Raw genomic sequence first — 19,517 nt, 5'->3', positions numbered from 1 at the left:
ATTCATTCACTTTAGTCTTACCTCTTCCAATGATCCCTATCTCAACTAATCTCATCATCATTTACCTAGTTGTCCAAGCCCATTGGGATGACTGTTGCTGAAGCTGAAGCTCCAGTACTTTGGCCACATGATGCTAAGATCTGACTCTTTGGAAAAGACCCTGAATCTGGGAAAGAGTGAAGGCAAAAGGAGAAGCAGGCAGCAGAGGATGAGATGGTTAGATAGCATCACCAACTCAATGGACATGAATTTGAGCAAACTCCGGGAGATAGTGAAAGACAGGGGAGCCTGGTGTATTTCAGTCCATGGGGTCTCAAAGAGTCAGACACAACCTAGCAAATGAACAGCAATGAACAACCAAGCCCAAATCCTGGGCATTGTCTTTGACTCCTCTCCCTCTATGCTGTTCACATACAATCATTCATTGATCCTTGCCTCTCCCTCCTTGTGGCTCAGCTGGTAAAGAATCTGCCTGCAATGCAGGAGACCTGGGTTTGATCCCTGGATTGGGAAGATCCCCTGGAGAAGGGAAAGGCTACCCACTCCAGTATTCTGGCCTGGAGAATTCCATGGACTGTATAGTCCCTATGGTCGCAAAGAGTCGGACACGACTGAGTGACTTTCACTCACTCTCCCTCCTTATTTCCATAATCTTAAATTATTCAGGTCATTATTCTTTACCACCTGGATTATTGCTACAGTCAGCTAATTGGTGGGACAGGCTATTTTTTTTAATACAACTTTCTACTTTTTATTGGCTATATACACAAAAACACAAAATTATTAGCCAATATACTATATACTATTTTTATGCATTTTTATGGAAGTATAATTACTTTACAAAGTTGTATTCATTTCAACTGTATAGCAAAGTTATGTATATATATATATATTCTTTTTTCAGATTCTTTTTCAGTATAGGTTATTATAAGATATTGACTATAGTTAACTATGCTATACAGTACGTCTTTGTTGTTTTTCCTATTTTATATATAGTAGTGTGTATTTGTTAATCCCAAACCCTTGGCCACCAAGACCATGCCCACTTCTGGCTCTTGTGCCTTAGCATGGCTGCTTTGGGTGTCCTGAGGCTGCACTGCAGCACCGAGGCTCGCATGGGCAGCCAGGGAAACTCCAGCAGGGCCTTGCTGTCAGCCCCTCTGGCTACCAGCCCCTTACGGAGCTCCCAGACTGATCTTAGGCAGATGGCCGCCCTTCTCCAGTGAAAGGCCAGCTTTGAAGACAAACTCAAAGGGAAAATTTGCGAGATGAGTTGTACTGCTGTCACAGGAAATGGATGCTGGATTACAGGCATGGCAGCTCAGGCAGCAGGAGAAGTTGCAGAAAGAAGACAGGAAGCAGCAGAATGCTCTTAAACCCAAAGCATCTCTACTGCAGAACCCACAACCATGTCAATAAAAAAGTGACTCCTGTCCCCCTTAAAAAAAAAAAGTAGTGCTGCTATGAATACTCTACTCCTATACATGTCTTTTGGTGGCCGTAAGCATTCATTTATACTTGCTATATACTTAATGATGATATTTCTGACATGTATATGTTCATCTTTAATAGATACTGTAAAATTATTTATCAGAGAGGTTGTACCAATTTAAACCTCTACCAGTGGTGTATGAGAGTTCCTGTTGGTCTATAGTTGGATAATACTTTAAGAGATTAATATGTTTGTATATATTTTTCTCTCCATATATTCCTCCTTTTATTTTCTTCACTTAAGCAGGTAGCTGGTTCTGGCCCTCTTGGCCACCAGGAGGTTTGTAGAAGGGCAGAAAATTGACATTTCCCACAACACTTCGTGACTTTTGTACACAACAGCTTTGAGCCCCAGAGGGAGGGAAAAAAAGTTGCCAGTAAAGAAAAAACATCTTAGAAGAAATAGAAAGGAAAGAGGCTTTTCTCAGATCAAAAAAAGAGATTTCTCCAGTGTAAGGGAAGAAGAGAAAGAGCTCTGTGAATTCTAGAGTGGCAGAGCCTGGCCTGGCTTCTAGGCAGCATGTGGGGAAGGCCCTAGTGAGAAGCCATGAGGTAGGGAATCTGGGAAGTTGGAACCAGAAGCAAAAGTTTTTCACAAAAGCATCGAGTTCTGCTGGACCTGAAGGGCCCTGATGTTGATGATTTAGTTGCTAAGTCGTGTTCAACTCTTGTGACCCCATGGATTGTAGCCTGCCAGGCTCCTCTGTCTATGGGATTCTCCAGGCAAGAATACCAGGGTGGATTGCCATTTCCTTCTCCAGGGGATCTTTCCCACCAGAACAGGGGTCAATGGATATCTCAACATTTACCAGTGTGAGCAAATGACTTGATGACTGGAGGGCCATACTGCCATGTGCTTGTGTGTACAAAGTTCCAGAACTGATGTACAACTATGAGTCAGGGGTCCCAAAAATAACAGGTTGAGCTTCCCTCTGTACTTATGGGATTGGGAGTTCAAAATGGAATTAACTCTGATGTACAAAGAGATGTGATATTTCTTATCCCTCAGAGTTGTGGAGTGACGTTTGTAGCTCCAACACAGAGCTGGTATTCCCCAGGGCTACTCCTAGCACATATGGCATCTTTATAAAACCAGTTAAGGGCTTCCCTGGTGGCTCAGATAGTAAACAATCTGCCTGCAATGTGGGAGACCTGGGTTCCATCCCTGGGTCGGGAAGATCCCCTGGAGAAAGGAATGGCAACTCACTCCAGTATTCTTACCTGGAGAATTCCATGGACAGAGGAGCCTGAAGGGCTACAGTCCATGGGTTGTAAACAGTCAGACACAACTGTCTGACTTTTCTTCCAGGTTTACATTCCCATAAAACCTCAATCATGGAGGCCCAGCCTACAGCTCAGGATGGCTGCCCATGGACACCACTGGCGGCTTCCTCTCTGCCCTTGTTCAGCTGTCCCAAGAATCCAAAAGGTCTGGTTAGAAGGGGATCCTCAATATTCTTCGGGCCCCTCTCTTCAGGTTTAGGGATTTACATGAACTCCCTGGAATTAGGTTGTCTCATCAGCAAGAAATGCATTTATGGAATAATTCTACCAAGTCATAGGTAGACACAGAGAAAGTACACAAATAAAACAGCAGAAGCACATCAATCTCACTAGGTCTCTCTTCAACACACACTCACACTTTTCGTACTCACACACTCACACTTTTAAACATCATCATTCTAAAAACAACCTACCAGCAACATTAAAGAGGAGTTGTGGAGGAAATCATCTCAAGTGATTTAATAGAAAGGCTGTAGAATGTGTCAGACCTGGGTTCCACTCCTGGCTTTGCTATGTGGCCTTGAGCAAGATAACCTCTTTCTGAACTTTCTGATAAACAGTTGAGCCCCCTCTATCCCTTCAGTTTTCCACCGTGTATTCAAACATTTGGCCCTGCTTCTTTGGATTGTTCCACAAACCCAGGCATTCAACTTGCTTTTCTTTCCTTTGGGAGCTGTCAGCCTTTGTTCTTTGCCTTGGGATTCAACTTTTCCAGGATTGACTGAGATATGGAATCCAGGCCTGCAGGCTCCCTTTCTTTGCTGCCCCCAGAGACAAGGGGCCATGGCCTGGAACCTTGGAAACTTTTACTAATCTGATATTTATGATTTTCATTAAAAGATTTTGCTGTCAGCCCCTTCAGGAAACAGAAAGGGATTAACAAAAAATACTACAACTGGAATATTGATAAAATTTATAGAGTCATAGAAAGTGCTCTGAGTCCCTATCCCTGTTGTTTTGTCCCTAGGTCTCTTGCTAGATGCTTCCTTGAAGCCCCAGAAGCCTTCTGTTCAGTTTTATTTCTCAGGATAGAGCTCTAGAATCCTCTCATTTGTCACTAACTAGTGTTATAATTTTGAGCATGACATTTACCCTGAGTTTCAGTGGATGTAATATCTCCTACTATTTCCCCTCACACTTTCTTCTTCCTTTTAATCTTTCTCTCTCTCATTGCTCCCCTCACCTGGAGCACTCTCCCAACTCCCACCCCAGGCTTTGCACCGTTGGTAGCTTAATGTTTAGGTCTCAGCTGATGTAATCCCTCCTGAGAGAGGCCATCTTTGTGTACCAAATTTGAAGTAGGCCATCTGCCCATTACTTTCTCTTGATATTTCTTCTTCCTGGTTGCGATCACAATTTGAAATTATGCATTCACTTTTCTGCTTGTTTAGTATCTGTCTCATCCTTAGATTGGGAGCCTTAGGAAGGCTGGCACCATATACATTGCTTCCTGTCTGAGTACCTACATAGATTGTGTGTGCTCAGTCAAGTGCAACTCTTTGCAATCCCACGGCCTGCAGCTCACCAGGCTCCTCTGTCCATGGGATTCTCCAGGCAAGAATATTGGAGCAGATTGCCATTTCTTACTCCAGGGGATCTTCTTAAGCCAGGGATTGAACTCACGTCCCTTTTATCTCCTGCATTGGCAGGCAGATTCTTTACCAACTGTGCCACCTGGGAAGTCCACAACTACATAGAAATGGTATTAATAGTTATTCATGTAAAACCACTGTGTCTGAACTCTGCGTGTGGTGGGGGGAGGGCATGTTCATTTTGTATCACATATGCTCTCACTGGTTCCCACAAGCAATCCAGTTACATAAAGACTTTTATTTTTTAAAAAAATCAGAGGCAGAGGGATTTCCCTGGTGGTCCAGTGTTTAAGATTTCACCTTCTAATGCAGGGGGTGCAGGTTCCATCCCTGGTCAAGGAGCTAAGATCTCACATGCTGTGTGGCCAAAAAACTAAAACATAAAACAAGCAATATTGTAACAAATTTAATAAAGACTTTAAAAATGGTCCACATCAAAAAACAAAATCTTTAAAAAATAAATCCGAGGCGGAGAGTAGAATCTACTGAAGATGTAGAGAGACTAAGGAAAGGGTCATACTTTCCTGTCTCTCCCTTCCTGCTTCTCTCCGAAGCCCTGTCCCGTGTTTTCCCTACACTACAAATTCCTCTCTTTCTGCTACTAGAATTGCCCTCTCTCCTCCACCTTTGCCTCAGTTTGATGCCTTCAGGAGACTTTCTTTTCCACCAGGTAATTAAATTATGTATAAAAGAACATTACTGAGAAGGTTAAACAAAGGCTCCTTTGTTGCTGCCCCGCCCCCATCCCATTTTTCTCAACTCCCACCAAAGACTAATGATATTATGAATTTAACACATAAACTTTTGCTTCAAGTTTGTGGCCTTCCTGAGGACAATGACTCTACTCTTTCATCCTCCAGATCCTCTGCTCCAAGCACACAGCTCAGTAAGTATCTGAGGAACACCACTCAGTAAGGAAGAGGTGGACTTTCTGTTCAGTCTTGAACACTAAGTATCAATTCACCTCCCATGGAAGGGGAGCTGTCCTGTGAGGGACACAAGGTCAGTGTCTGCCCTTCAGGTACTTGTGATATAAAGGAGGAGAGAAAAGAATGCATAAGACAGCATATTCTCCAGGCCAAATGAAAGAACCAACTAGCTTTGTTGGAGTTCAGAGGAAAGACTGCCCTGGAGGCCTCAGAGCTAAGGTAAAATTTAAGTTGAGTGGTAAGGAAAGGAAGGTCTTAATTAATCAGAGAGTGAGTGGAAAGAGCATTGGAAGAAGAAAGCAACCCAGGTGAATCTGTGGGGGAAGAAATACAAATACTTCCCTGCACACACTGTTGTCTAGTAGGTTTCTTCCTGACATACCATCATCCATCAATAGCTGCCAGTTTGCATTTGGGGTCCCCAAAGCAGCCTGTTATTCTAAAGCAGCTTCTCTGGTAAAATTTGGGGGATTGTGAATGCCATCTCACAGGTTAGTAGGTTCATAAACAACCCTAAATTATATTCAGGGTATGTTATATGAATCCAATGAGTGTGTACTGAGTTATATGATGGGCTGCTGCACTGCTAGGGCCTGTGCAGAAGTTTTCATAAGTTTTACTTTATATTTTATTTAACAAACATTTATATAGCATTTACAAGTGCTAGGTATTGTGCTAAGCACTTTAAAATATTAACTCATTAATAGATACCAACCTCATATTGACCTATGAGGTAAGTGCTATTATTATCCTCATTTCAGAGATGAGTAAACTGAGGTGCAGAGGGGTTAAGTCACTTACCCACAGTCACAAAGCTGATGAGCACCAGAACTGGAGTTCAATCAATCCTTATTTTGGTTTCTATAACAGCTATTGAGATATAATTCATGTGATATACAATTCACCCATTTCCAGTGAATAATTCAGTGGTTTTCAGTACATTCACCAGGTTGTGCAACTACCACCTAACTTCTTCACCACCTCAAAAGGAGATCCTGTCCTTCTTAGTAGTCACTCCTCATTCCCCCACCACAGGCCTTGGCAACTGCTCATCTCTTTCTACCTACTCTGGACATTTCACATAAATGGACCCACACACTATTGTGGACTTTTGTGTCTGGTTACTTTCACTCAGCATAAAGGTTTTTTTTTTAATTGAAGTATAGTTGATTTACAATGTTTCAGGTATACAGCAAAGTGATTCAGTTATAAATGTGTGTTTGTGTATGTATGTGTGCATATTCTGTTTCAGATTCTTTTCCATTATAGGTTATTAGAAGATATTGAATATAGTTCCCTGTGTTATGCAATAGGGCCTTGTTGTTAGCATAAAGTTTTTAAGGCTCATCCATGTTGTAGCTTGTGTCATAAAACTTCACTCCTTTTTATGGCTGAATAACAGTACATTGTACATATGGACCATATTTTGTTTCTTTCGTCATCATCATGGACAATAGATTTTTTTCATTATCCTTGATTTGTCTATACTAATCCACTTGCCTGTTCAATAGAAATGTCCCAATAATGGAATGTTCTAGATCTGTACTATCTAATATGGGAGCCTCCAGCTACATGTGGCTACTGAGCACTTAAGATGTGGCTAGTGTGGCTGAAGAATGCCTTATTTAATTATACTTGAATTTAATCAATTCAGATGTAAATCACCCCCATGGGATGAGCCACAAGGTCACGATGAAATACTGGACATGGGTCTCAGCCCTGGGCCCAGCCAATTACAAAAGGGATCCAAATTCTGGAAGAAGTCACACATTTACCCCAACCAGAAGGCTGAAGCTACTAATCGTGATATTGCAATTGCAACAAACCTGAGTGGCTAAGGAGAAATGAAAACAGAGGTAAAATATCACTGGATTTCTGCTTTATAAATAAGATTGACTATACCAGTTCTGTCAGATTTCACATATATGTTTTACTCTTTTTCTGACTTACTTTATTCTGTATTACAGTCTCTACAAATGATCCAGTTTTGTTCCTTTGTATGGCTGAGTAATATTCCATTGTGTATATGTACCACATTTTCTTTATTTATTCCTCTGTTGATGGACATGTATGGATCAGTTCAGTTCAGTCACTCAGTCGTGTCGGACTCTTTGCGACCCCATGAATCGCAGCACGCCAGGCCTCCCTGTTCATCACCAACTCCCAGAGTTTACCCAAACTCATGTCCATCGAGTCAGTGATGCCATCCAGCCATCTCATCCTCTGTCATCCCCTTCTCCTCCTGCCCCCAATCCTTCGCAGCATCAGGGTCTTTTCCAATGAGTCAACTCTTCGCATGAGGTGGCCAAAGTATTGGAGTTTCAGCTTCAACATCAGTCCTTCCAATGAACACCCAGGACTGATCTCCTTTAGGATGGACTGGTTGGATCTCCTTGCAGTCCACGGGACTCTCAAGAGTCTTCCCCAACACGACAGTTCAAAAGCATCAATTCTTCAGTGCTCAGCTTCCTTGATAGCTTATGTATGGATACCAAGGGGAAAAGAGGAGGGGTGGCATGAATTGGGACATTGATTGTAGCCTGCCAGGCTCCTCTGTGTTTGGGATTTCCCAGGCAAGAAAACTGGAGTGGGTAGCCATTCCTTTCTCTAGGGAATCTTCCCGACCCACAGATGGAACTCAGGTCTTCTGCATTGCAGGCAGATTCTTTACCATCTGAACCACCAGGGAAGCACATTGGGATTTACAAATATACACTATTAATACTAGGGCTTCTCTGGTGGCTCAGCTGGTAAAGAATCACTTGCAATGTGGGAGACCTGGGTTCGATCCCTGCGTTGGGAAGATCCCCTGGAGAAGGGAATGGCTACCCACTCCAGTATTCTAGCCTGAAGAATTCCATGGACTATTCCATGGGGTCACAAAGAGTCAGACACAACTGAGCGACTTTCACTATTGATACTATGTATAAAATATATAACTAATGAGAATCTACTGTATGGCACAGGGAACTCTGCTCAATGCTCTGTGGTGACTTAAGTGTGAAGGAAATCCAAAAGCGGGGGGATGCATGTATACTTATAGCTGATTCACTTTGCCGTACAGTAGAAACTAACACAACATTGTAAAGCAACTATACTCCAAGAAAATTTTATTTTAAAAATCACTGAATTACTTATGCCTGACAACTCCCAGCCAGCCCAGGAATAGTGGTGAGGAAATAGGAGAGTGTTCCCTTGTGTGATGAGTTACTCACATCCACTCCCACTGACAGCAGCTGCCTGTGCTCCCTCAGCATAGCAAGGGCTCCTTGGCCCGAGAGCAAGTCTGGTGGTGCTGGAACTTCTCATTCCTTAGAGATGAAGCAAACTTAGAACTGACCAAAGTGAGGCACAGATGTGCACGTGAGGCCAGAGCAGGGGACAGTCACAGCTTGGAGAAGACAGAACAGGCCCCTTAGTGTGAACTTCCCAGGAAGCCTGGCAGCTCCTCAAGGGCCTGCCCAGCTGCAATCCAAGATACAAAGTTTTTTACACAAGTTGGCACTCAAGTTCATTTGCAGGCAAAGCCCAACCCACACCACTGTGGGCAACTGTTCATGTTCTGAGGCTAAAAGTCAATGAATGCAGGCTCTGCCTCAGTCCTTGCCAACACCACATACCTAAAACCCAAACAATTCTGAGTTCTCTAATACACTCAGCCCTGAAGGGTTTCAGGAAATGGACTGGGCCAGTATTGGGTCTTCCCAACTAAATTCAAAGCTCTCTAAAAAAGGATTTCTTTGTTCTCCTCAGGACAGCTCCTCCCAATACCAAGAAAGAGAACTGTTTCAAGGGAAGGATTTGGGAGGAGGGGGTACTCCTACGGTATCTTTGGCTTTCAGAAACTGCAGCAAGCAGGACCACCCAGACACCACAGAGGAGAATACAGGCGGAGCCCCCACATATCAACCACAGAAGATTCACCAGCATCTGTCCCATAGGTCAGAGGAGGCATCAGAGGGTAATTCTTGGAACTCATAGGGTAGTGCTTCCAGGAACGTCCAGCAACGCTAGGTTTACATGGAGGATGGCTTTCTTTTCAGGATGATATGATGATAAGCCTTATTTTCTAAGTCAGGCCTCAGACACTCAATCTTCCTGAACTCTGTCAGGTGCACAGGATAAAAAGGATTTCACCTAACAGGTATCTGTCACTAGAAACAATTCTTCATTCAACAAAAATATAAGATATGTACGCTGTGTGCCAGGTACCAGGGCAGTCCTAGGACACAGGGCGTCCTAGACCCTGCACTCAGAGGCAGAAACAGATGGCAGAGGCCAGGGGCCTTCATGGATGTGGTAGAGCAGCAGATGCACAGACAGTGCCTGGGGCCTGTGGGTGCAGGGTTTCCTCCCTGAGCCATTACAGGATGTGGAGGGGCAGCATGCAGTCTAGCTGTGGGTTACTGAGGTGAAATTCTCTCTCTCCAGACCTTCACTCTGTTCACCTGTCTTTTTCTTGATCTCACAGAGCACACTGAAGAGAGCAGGCTTCACTGGATGGCAATTCAGAGCATGCTTTCTGGCCTGTGCCTCTCCAAGCTCTGGTCGGTGATGGCCATGATCTGCTGCAGGATGTCATCCATGTTGGATCTGGGCTGGGGCCTGGGCATGCAGCACAGGGCTGGAGATTACCGCCCAGGGTGTGGGTGGGTGCTACAGGAAGGGGTGTCCATGAGTGGCAGGGCCAGATGGACACCTAACCAGGAGCCGCCAAGCCTGGAGAGCTTGCACAGACATAGCCAATAGCTGTAGTCTGTGTGCCAGGCACGCACATGCACTCGTGTGTGCACGTTCAGTTGCTTCAGTCGTGTCTGACTCTTTGCGACCTATGGACTGTAACCCATAAGGCTCCTCTGTCCATGGGATTCTCCAGGCAAGAATACTGGAGTGGGTTGCCATTTCCTTCTCCAGGGGACCTTTCCAACACAGGAACTGAACCCATACCTCCTGTGTCTCTTGCATTGCAGGCAGGTTCTTTACCAACTCAGCCACCTGGGAAGCCCACACGGGTGCACTTGCGCTCAATCAATTCTTAACCATTATGCTCTAGTGCCTCTTTCTACAAAAATCCTGGATGGATGGTTGAAATAAGATCCTTTATTGTTGTTGTGCAGTCATTAAACAGGGTATGACTCTTTGCCACCCCATGGACTGTAGCACACCAGGCTCCTCTGCCCTCCACTGTCTCCCAGAGCTTGCTCAAATTCATGTCCATTGAATCAGTGATGCTATCTAAGATCCTTTAAATCTTTTTTTAAAGGAATCTTAAGAATATTTATTTTGTTTCTTTTTAAATAAACTCTGTATTTTAGAACAATTTTAGATTTACATAGAAGCTGCAAAGATAGTACCAAAAATTCACCCAGTTTCCCCTTATGTTAGCGTGCTACATACCTGTGACCCCTGTTTCAAAATTTAAAAACCCAAATTACTGTAGCTCTGGGAGGAGCTACCCCACGTCCAAGGTCAGGGGCGGCGGCCGAGAGGAGCTACCCCATGTCCAAGGTAAGGAGCAGCGTCTGCGCTTTGCTGTAGCAGCCGTGAAGAGATACCCTACATCCAAGGTAAAAGAAACCCAAGTAAGATGGTAGGCACTGAGAGAGGGCATCAGAGGGCAGACAGACTGAAACCACAAGCACAGACAACTAGCCAATCTAATCACACGGACCACAGCTTGTATAACTCAATGAAACTAAGCCATGCCGTGTGGGGCCACCCAAGACAGATGGGCCATGGTGGAGAGGTCTGACAGAATGTGGTCCACTGGAGAATGGAATGGCAAACCACTTCAGAATTCTTGCCTTGAGAACCCCATGAACAGTATGAAAAGGCAAAAAGATAGGACACTGAAAGATGAACTCCCCAGGTCAGTAGGTGCCCAATATGCTAATGGAGATCAGTGGAGAAATAACTCCAGAAAGAATGAAGGGTTGGAGCCAAAGCAAAAACAATACCCAGTTGTGGATGTGACTGGTGATAGAAGCAAGGTCCAATGCTGTAAAGAGCAATATTGCATAGGAACCTGGAATGTTAGGTCCATGAATCAAGGCAAATTGGAAGTGATCAAACAGGAGATGGCAGGAGTGAACATCAACACTCTAAGAATCCACAAACTAAGATGGACTGGAATGGGTGAATTTAACTCAGATGACCATGATATCTACTACTGTGGGCAAGAATGCCTTAGAAAAAATGTACTAGCCATCATAGCCAACAAAAGAGTCTGAAATGCAGTACTTGGATGCAATCTCAAAAATGACAGAATGATCTCTGTTTGTTTCCAAGGCAAACCATTCAATATCATGGTAATCCAAGTCTATGTCCCAATCAGTAATGCCAAAGAAGCTGAAATTGAACGGCTCTATGAAGACCTACAAGACCTTTCAGAATTAACACCCAAAAAAGATGTCCTTTTCATTATAGGGGACTGCAATGCAAAAGTAGGAAGTCAAGAAACACCTGGAGTAACAGGCAAATTTGTCCTTGGAGTACAGAATGAAGCAGGGCAAAGGCTAATAGAGCTCTGCTAAGAAAACGCACTGGTCATAGCAAACACCCTCTTCCAACAACACAAGAGAAGATTCTACACATGGACATCACCAGATGGTCGATACCGAAATCAGATTGATTATATTCATTGCAGCCAAAGATGGAGAAGCTCTATACAGTCAGCAGAAACAAGACCGGGAGCTAACTGTGGCTCAGATTATGAATTCCTTATTGCCAGATTCAGACTGAAATTGAAGAAAGTGGGGAAAACCACTAGACCATTCAGATATGACCTAAATCAAATCCCTTATGATTATACAGTGGAAGTGAGAAATAGATTTAAGGGACTAGATCTGATACACAGAGTGCCTGATGAACTATGGACGGAGGTTCGTGACATTCTACAGGAGACAGGGATCAAGACCGTCCCCAAGGAAAAGAAATGCAAAAAAGCAAAATGGCTGTCTGAGGGGGCCTTACAAATAACTATGAAAAGACGGGAAGCGAAAAGCAAAGGAGAAAAGGAAATATATACCCATTTGAATGAGGAGTTCCAAAGAATAGCAAGGAGAGATAAGAAAGCCTTCCTCAGCGATCAGTGCAAAGAAATAGAGGAAAACAATAGAATGGGAAAGACTAGAGATCTTGTCAAGAAAATTAGAGATACCAAGGGAACATTTCATGCAAAGATGGGCTCAATAAAGGACAGAAATGGTATGGACCTAACAGAAGCAGAAGATATTAAGAAGAGGTGGCAAGAATACACAGAAGAACTATACAAAAAAGATCTTCACGACCCAGATAATCACGATGGTATGATCACTCACCTAGAGCCAGACATCCTGGAATGTGAAGTCAGTGGGCCTTAAGACCTATCACTATAAACAAAGCTAGTGGAGGTGATGGAATTCCAGTTGAGCTATTTCAAATTCTGAAAGATGATGCTGTGAACGTGCTGCACTCAATATGCCAGCAAATATGGAAAACTCAGCAGTGGCCACAGGACTGGAAAAGGTCAGTTTTCATCCCAATCCCAAAGAAAGGCAATGCCAAAGAATGCTCAAACTACCACTCATTTGCACTCATCTCACACGCTAGTAAAGTAATGCTCAAAATTCTCCAAGCTAGGCTTAAGAGACACAGATGTATAAAACAGTCTTTTGGACTTTGTGGGAGAGGGCGAGGGTGGGATGGTTTGGGAGAATGGCATTGAAATATGTATATTATCATATGTGAAATGAATCGCCAGTCCAGGTTCGATGCATGATACAGGGTGCACGGGGCTGATGCACTGGGATGACCCAGAGGGATGGGATGGGGAGGGAGGTGGGATGGGGGTTCAGGATGGGGAACACATGTACACCCGTGGTGGATTCATGTCAATGTATGGCAAAACCAATACAATATTGTAAGGTAATTAGCCTCCAATTAAAATAAATTTATATTAAAAAAAAAGAACTGGACATGGAACAGCAGACTGATTCCAAATAGGAAAAGAAGTACATTAAGCCTGTATATTATCACCCTGCTTATTTAACTTATATGCAGAGTACATCATGAGAAACACTGGGCTGGATGAAGTACAAGCTGGAATCAAGATTGCTGGGAGAAATATCAATAACCTCAGATATTCAGATGACACCACCCTTATGGCAGAAACTGAAAAGCAACTAAAGAGCCTCTTGATGAAAGTGAAAGTGGAGAGTGAAAATGTTGGCTTAAAGCTCAACATTCAGAAAACTAAGATCATGGCATCCAGTCCCATCACTTCATGGCAAATAAATGGGGAAACAGTGGAAAGAGTGGCTGACTTTATTTTAGGGGGCTCCAAAATCACTGCAGATGGTGATGGCAGCCATGAAATTAAAAGACGCTTACTCGTTGGAAGGAAAGTTATGACCAACCTAGACAGCATATTAAAAAGCAGAGATATTACTTTGTCAACAAAGGTCCGTCTAGTCAAAGCTATGGTTTTTCCAGTAGTCATGTATGGATGTGAGAGTTGGACTATAAAGAAAGCTGAGCACAAAAGAATTGATGCTTTTGAACTGTGGTATTGGAGAAGACTCTTGAGAGTCCCTTGGACTGCAAGGAGATCCAACCAGTCCATCCTAAAGGAGATCAGTCCTGGGTGTTCATTGGAAGGACTGATGTTGAAGCTGAAACTCCAATATTTTGGCCACCTGATGCGAAGAGCTGACTCATTTGAAAAGACCCTGATGTTGGGAAAGATTGAAGGCAGGATGAGAAGGGGACGGCAGAGGATGAGATGGTTAGATGGTATCACCGACTCAATGGACATGACTTTGGGTAAACTCCGGGAGTTGGTGATGGACAGGGAGGCCTGGTGTGCTGCAGTTCATGGGGTCTCAAAGAGTCGGACACGACTGAGTGACTGAACTAAGCTGAACTGAAACTACGGAATTTATTTGTATTATACTAGTTTTCCACTAATGCTCTTTTTCTGTTCTAGGATTCAGTCCAGTCTACCATTTTGTTTTTAGTCATCATGTTCTCTTAGTCCCCTCTGATCTGTCAGTTTGTCAGTCACCTTGGTTCTCATGACCTCAACAGTTTAGAATAGTACCGAACAGGTATTTTGTAGAATGTCTTTCAGTTTGGGCTTGTCTGATGTTTTCCTTATAACTGGGCTGGGGGTGATTGGCTTGGGAGAAGAACACCACCAAGGTGAAGTGTCCTTCTCATCTCGTGGTATCAGGGAGGATGTAACATCCACATGACATCACTGGTAATGTGAACTTTTATCACCTTTCTAAGTTAGTCTCCACCAAATTTCTCCATCAGAAAGTTACTACGTTCCCATCTCTATACACATTTCTATTCTGTACACATATTGGTTAGAAGTGAGTTATTAAGTCCAGTTCATACTCAAGGGGAAGGATGTTAAGCTCCACTACCTAGAAGAGGGAATATGTATATTATTTGGAATCATTCTATAAGAAAGATTTTTTTTCCTTCTCCTCTATTTATTTATTTGTTCAATCATTTATTTATATCAGTATGGAATCATGTGTTTCATGCTTTTAGTTATTATTTGGATTATTATTCACTATTTAAATATATATGTATATATCATTCCTGTACCTTTGAAAGGTTATTGTGAATTTGTTTAAAGTGGGGACTACCTGAATTAAGTCTGAGGGGGTTTATGTGTGCATGCAGATGAGGAAATTGAAATTGACATTATGTAAGTTGACCATGCTTATATAGTATGTGATGGAATCTTACACAGGAATGGTGTTTATAGAATCCTAATAGTAGGTCTCCATCCTCTTGTGACATGAAGCTCATTACCTCATAAGACAGCTCTTTTAATGTTGAGTCTGCTCTACCCCTAGTGGGATTGTAGTAATCCACGTAGTGGGATTGCAAGAGAGAAAAGGAAATTGTGCCTATGGGAAGAGCAGAATATGATTAGAGAAAGTAGTGACTGAGTCTAGGATGGAGCAGCTAAAAACTGATGTGTCTCACTGGATTTCAGGGAAGTAATTTGTCTACCAGGTTGACAAAATATATACAGAGAGAGAATTTGTAGTGGCCATTCCCCAAAACCCCAGGCCCAGCTAGCCCCTGTTCTGGACATCCTTCAGCTTTGTATTACTCCTTCATCCATCCCCAATACATCCATTCATAGATATAAACTATATTCCTTAATTTGACAAATATTTCTTGAGTACCTACTATATATGCCAAGATTTATTCTAGGTTCCACGGATGAGTTGGAAGGGCAGTATGTGTGCATGTGTGTAGGAGGTGAAGAAAGGCCTCCTATTGCTCACTTTTATTTGGATTTAGTTAAATATTTCTCATTCCTTTTATCCTTTGAGATATAAGTCACATGTCACATATCATACAATTCACCCATTAAAAGTGTATGTACAGGCAACTCAAGAAGGCAAATGAGAGTGATACAGCAGTGAAGCCACTGGCACTTCTGCTGCTAGAGATAATGGAAGGGAATGGAAAGGCTCAAGAGCACTGCAGCAATTGCGAGAAGGAGGAGGACACCAGCTACAGTCAGGATGGCTTGAGTCTATCCAATAACAGTGGAGCAAAAAGGAGAAAAAGAAACCGAAAAGAAGAAGCAGAAAGAGAAATGCAGTGAGACAGATTCAGCCCAGGATCAGCCTGTTCATTGGATGAACTGTTTGCCAGCAGAAGACCCAGGAAACACAGAAGGCCATTCAGTTCTTTTTCACTGGGTCAAGGAATATGCAAAAAAACACCCTCCTGAATGAGAATTATGTGGAAGATGATGACAACATGTTCCAATTTGATTATTACCCAGACTTTGTTTTGTGGGCTTTCCAGCCACCTAGCTGGCTTTCCCAGTGGCACTGTGGGGTTCAGGTGGTCTCAAGTCAGAAATGGGTTGGATTCACCAGTGCCATACCAGCAAACATCCATACCTATTACACAGAGAAGAAGATGGTAGAGATCAATGTTCTGTGTGTCCACAAGAAGCTGCACTCCAAGAAGGAGGTTCCAGTCCTGATCCATGAGATAACCTGATGGGTTTACCTGGAGGGCATCTTCCAAGCTGTTTACACTGTCACAATGGTATTACCAAAGCCTGTTGGCACCTGCAGGTACTGGCATTGGTCCCTAAACCCATGGAAGCTGATTGAAGTGAAGTTCTTCCACTTGAGCAGAATTCTGACCATGCAGCACACTATGAAGCTCTACCAGCTGCCAGAGACTCCCAAGACAGCTGGGGTGTGACCAATGGGAAAAAAGAACATACTAGTAGTGCACCAGTTCCTCACCCAGTACCTGAAGCAGTTTGGGGTCACAACAGTCATGAGCCAAGAGGAGGTGGAACACTGGTTCTACAGAACACTGTTGAAGTTCTATCATTGACACTTTTCTGGTGGAGAATGTGAATAGTGAGGTGACAGATTTCCTAAACTTTTATACACTTCTGTTCACCATCATGAATCATCCACCTCACAAGAGTCTAAAGCCTGCGTATTCTTTCTACAGTGTTCATACTCAGACCCCTCTTCTAGACCTCATGAGTAATACCCTTGTTCTCACCAAAATGAAAGGGTTTGACGTGTTCAATGCAATGAATCTTATAGAGAACAAAACTTTCCTGGAGAAGTTCAAGTTCAGCATGGGGACAGCAACCTACAGTATTATCTACAATTGGAAGTGGCAGAGAAAGTTGGGCTGGTGTTACAGTAACCAGTTGCCAGTGAGATTCTGGATAAAGCCATTGAGAATTCAAACTAGGAACTTATTGATCCAATTTTTACAAACGTGAGAATCTCTGCCAAGGGGAGCAGAACTGAACCAGCTTTACAGACTCCACTGAACTTGATGATTGTATTGCAGTGGTATAGGCTGTGTGAGGTCATTTCTAGCCATGTCTCTGGTTTCCCTGTTTTCCAGTTAATAGCATTGTTATTCAGCTATGATCAAGGGAAGGTAACTACTGAAAACTAGCTCATGATTGGCATATTATGGAGTTACCAAGTATGTGTGTGTGTGTGTATAATAAAGTATGTACAGTTCAGTGACTTATTCACAGATATGTATAACCATCACAGTTAATATTAGAACATTTTCATCACATCAAGAAGAAACCAGTTAGGGATGTCCCTGGTGGTCCAGTGGTTAATAATCTGCCTCACAATGCAAGGGACACAGGTTCAATCCCTGGTCAGGGAACTAAGATCCCACAGGCCACAGAGCAAGTTAAGTCCACACTGAAACCACTGAGCCTGTGCGCCACAACTAGAGAGTCCATGCACTGTAAACAAAAGATCCCACATGCTGCAACTAAGACCCCAGGCAGCTAAATAAATAAATAAAAAGTTTTAAAAAAGAGACCACTTAGCTATCATCCCTCCATATCTCCATTCCCTCTTCCCAACCCTAAACATCTACTAATCTCCTTTCTGTCTCTATATATTTCCCTTTTCTGAACTTTCATATGAATGGAATCATATAGTATACAGGTTTTTTTGTGACTTGCTTCCTTTACTTAGCATATGTTTTCAAGATTCATCCATGTTGTAGCATAAGTATCAGTACTTCATTCCTTTTTATAGCTGGATAATATTTCATTGCATGGATGCCATATTTTGTTTATCCATTTGTCTATTGATAAACATTTAGGTTGTTTTCACCTTTTTCTTATTATGAATAATGCTCTTATAAACATTCATGTACAAGTTTCTGTACAGGCATATGTTTTCATTTCTTTTGGGTATATACCTAGAATTGGAATTGCTGAGTCATATGATAACTCTACGTTTAATCATTCAAGGAACCACCAGACTATTTTTCAAAGTGGATATACTATTTTATGTTCCCACCAACAGTGTATAAGTGTTTCTATTTCTTTTTTTTTATTGGATTGGTTTGATAGCTCTATTTTTACCTTTTCGTGTTTTCCAAAAACTTTTTATTTTGTATTGGGCTTCCCATGTGACACAATGGTAAAGAAATCGCCTGCCAGAGCAGGAGACACAAGAGACACAGGTTCGATCCCTGGATTGGGAAGATCCCCTGAAGTAGGAAATGGCAACCCTCTCCAGTATTCTTGCCTGGAAAAGTCCATGGACAGAGGATACTGGTGGGCTACAGCCCATGGGGTCACAGAAAGTCGGACACAACTGAGCACACACACAGTCAGTTAACAAGCAATGTTGTGATAGTTTCAGGTAAACATTGAAGGGATTCAGCCATACATATACATGTACTTATTCTCCCCCAAACTCCCCTCCCATCCATGCTGCCACATAACATTGAGCAGGGTTCCATGTGCCATACCATAGGGGTCCCTGTTGGTTATCCATTTTATTTATTTATTTTTTATTTTAAATTAGTTTATTTATCTATTTTTTAACTTTACAATATTGTATTTGTTTTGCCATACATTGACATGAATCCACCATGGGTGTACATGTTTTCCCCTTCCAGAACCCCCCTCCCACCTCCCTCCCCATCCCATCTCTCTGGGTCATCCCGTTGCATCAGCCCCGAGCACCCTGTATCACGCATCGAAACTGGACTGGCGATTCATTTCACATATGATAATTTACATGCTTCAATGCCATTCTCCCATATCATCCCGCCCTCGCCCTCTCCCATAGAGTCCATAATACTGTTCTATATATCTGTGTCTCTTTTGCTGTCTCGCATACAGTGTTATCTTTACCAATTTACTGAATTCCATATATATGTGTTAGTATACTGTATTGGTGTTTTTCTTTCTGGCTTACTTCACTCTGTATAATAGGCTCCAGTTTCATCCACCTCATTAGAACTGATTCAAATGTATTCTTTTTAATGGCTGAGTAATATTCCATTATGTATATGTACCACAGCTTAGATACAGCAGTGTGTACATGTTCATTCCAAACCCTCTAACTATCCCTTCCTCCCATCCTTCCCTCCTGCAACCATAAGTTTGTTTTCTAAGTCTCTATTTTGTAAGTACATTTGTATCATTTCTTTTTAGATTCCACATATAAGGGATGTCATATTTCTTCTTCTCTGACTTACTTCACTCAGTATGACAATCTCTGGGTTCATCCATGTTGCTGCAAATGGCATGGCTTCATTCTTTTTAATGGCTGCATAATATTCCATTGTGTGTATGTACCATATCTTCTTTATCCATTCTTCTTTCAATGGACTTTTAGGTTGCTTCCATGTCTTGGTTATTGTAAACTGTGCTACAATGAACATTGGGGAA

General features: G+C 42.6%; 2 pseudogenes; both read left to right on the top strand.

Annotated features, from left to right (window-relative positions):
* The first annotated feature begins 1,067 nt into the window (after window positions 1-1,067).
* On the top strand, window positions 1,068-1,376 carry LOC145536845 (large ribosomal subunit protein mL52 pseudogene; annotated as a pseudogene).
* Window positions 1,377-16,021: 14,645 nt separating this feature from the next.
* LOC145535708 (glycylpeptide N-tetradecanoyltransferase 1 pseudogene) lies at window positions 16,022-16,996 on the top strand (annotated as a pseudogene).
* The last annotated feature ends 2,521 nt before the right edge of the window (window positions 16,997-19,517 follow it).

This window comes from Giraffa tippelskirchi, chromosome X (assembly GCF_054371585.1).
Source record: "Giraffa tippelskirchi isolate mGirTip1 chromosome X, T2T-mGirTip1v1.2.pri, whole genome shotgun sequence".
NCBI classification, from domain to species: Eukaryota; Metazoa; Chordata; class Mammalia; order Artiodactyla; family Giraffidae; genus Giraffa; species Giraffa tippelskirchi.
This window is presented reverse-complemented; position numbering and strand designations above follow the sequence as displayed.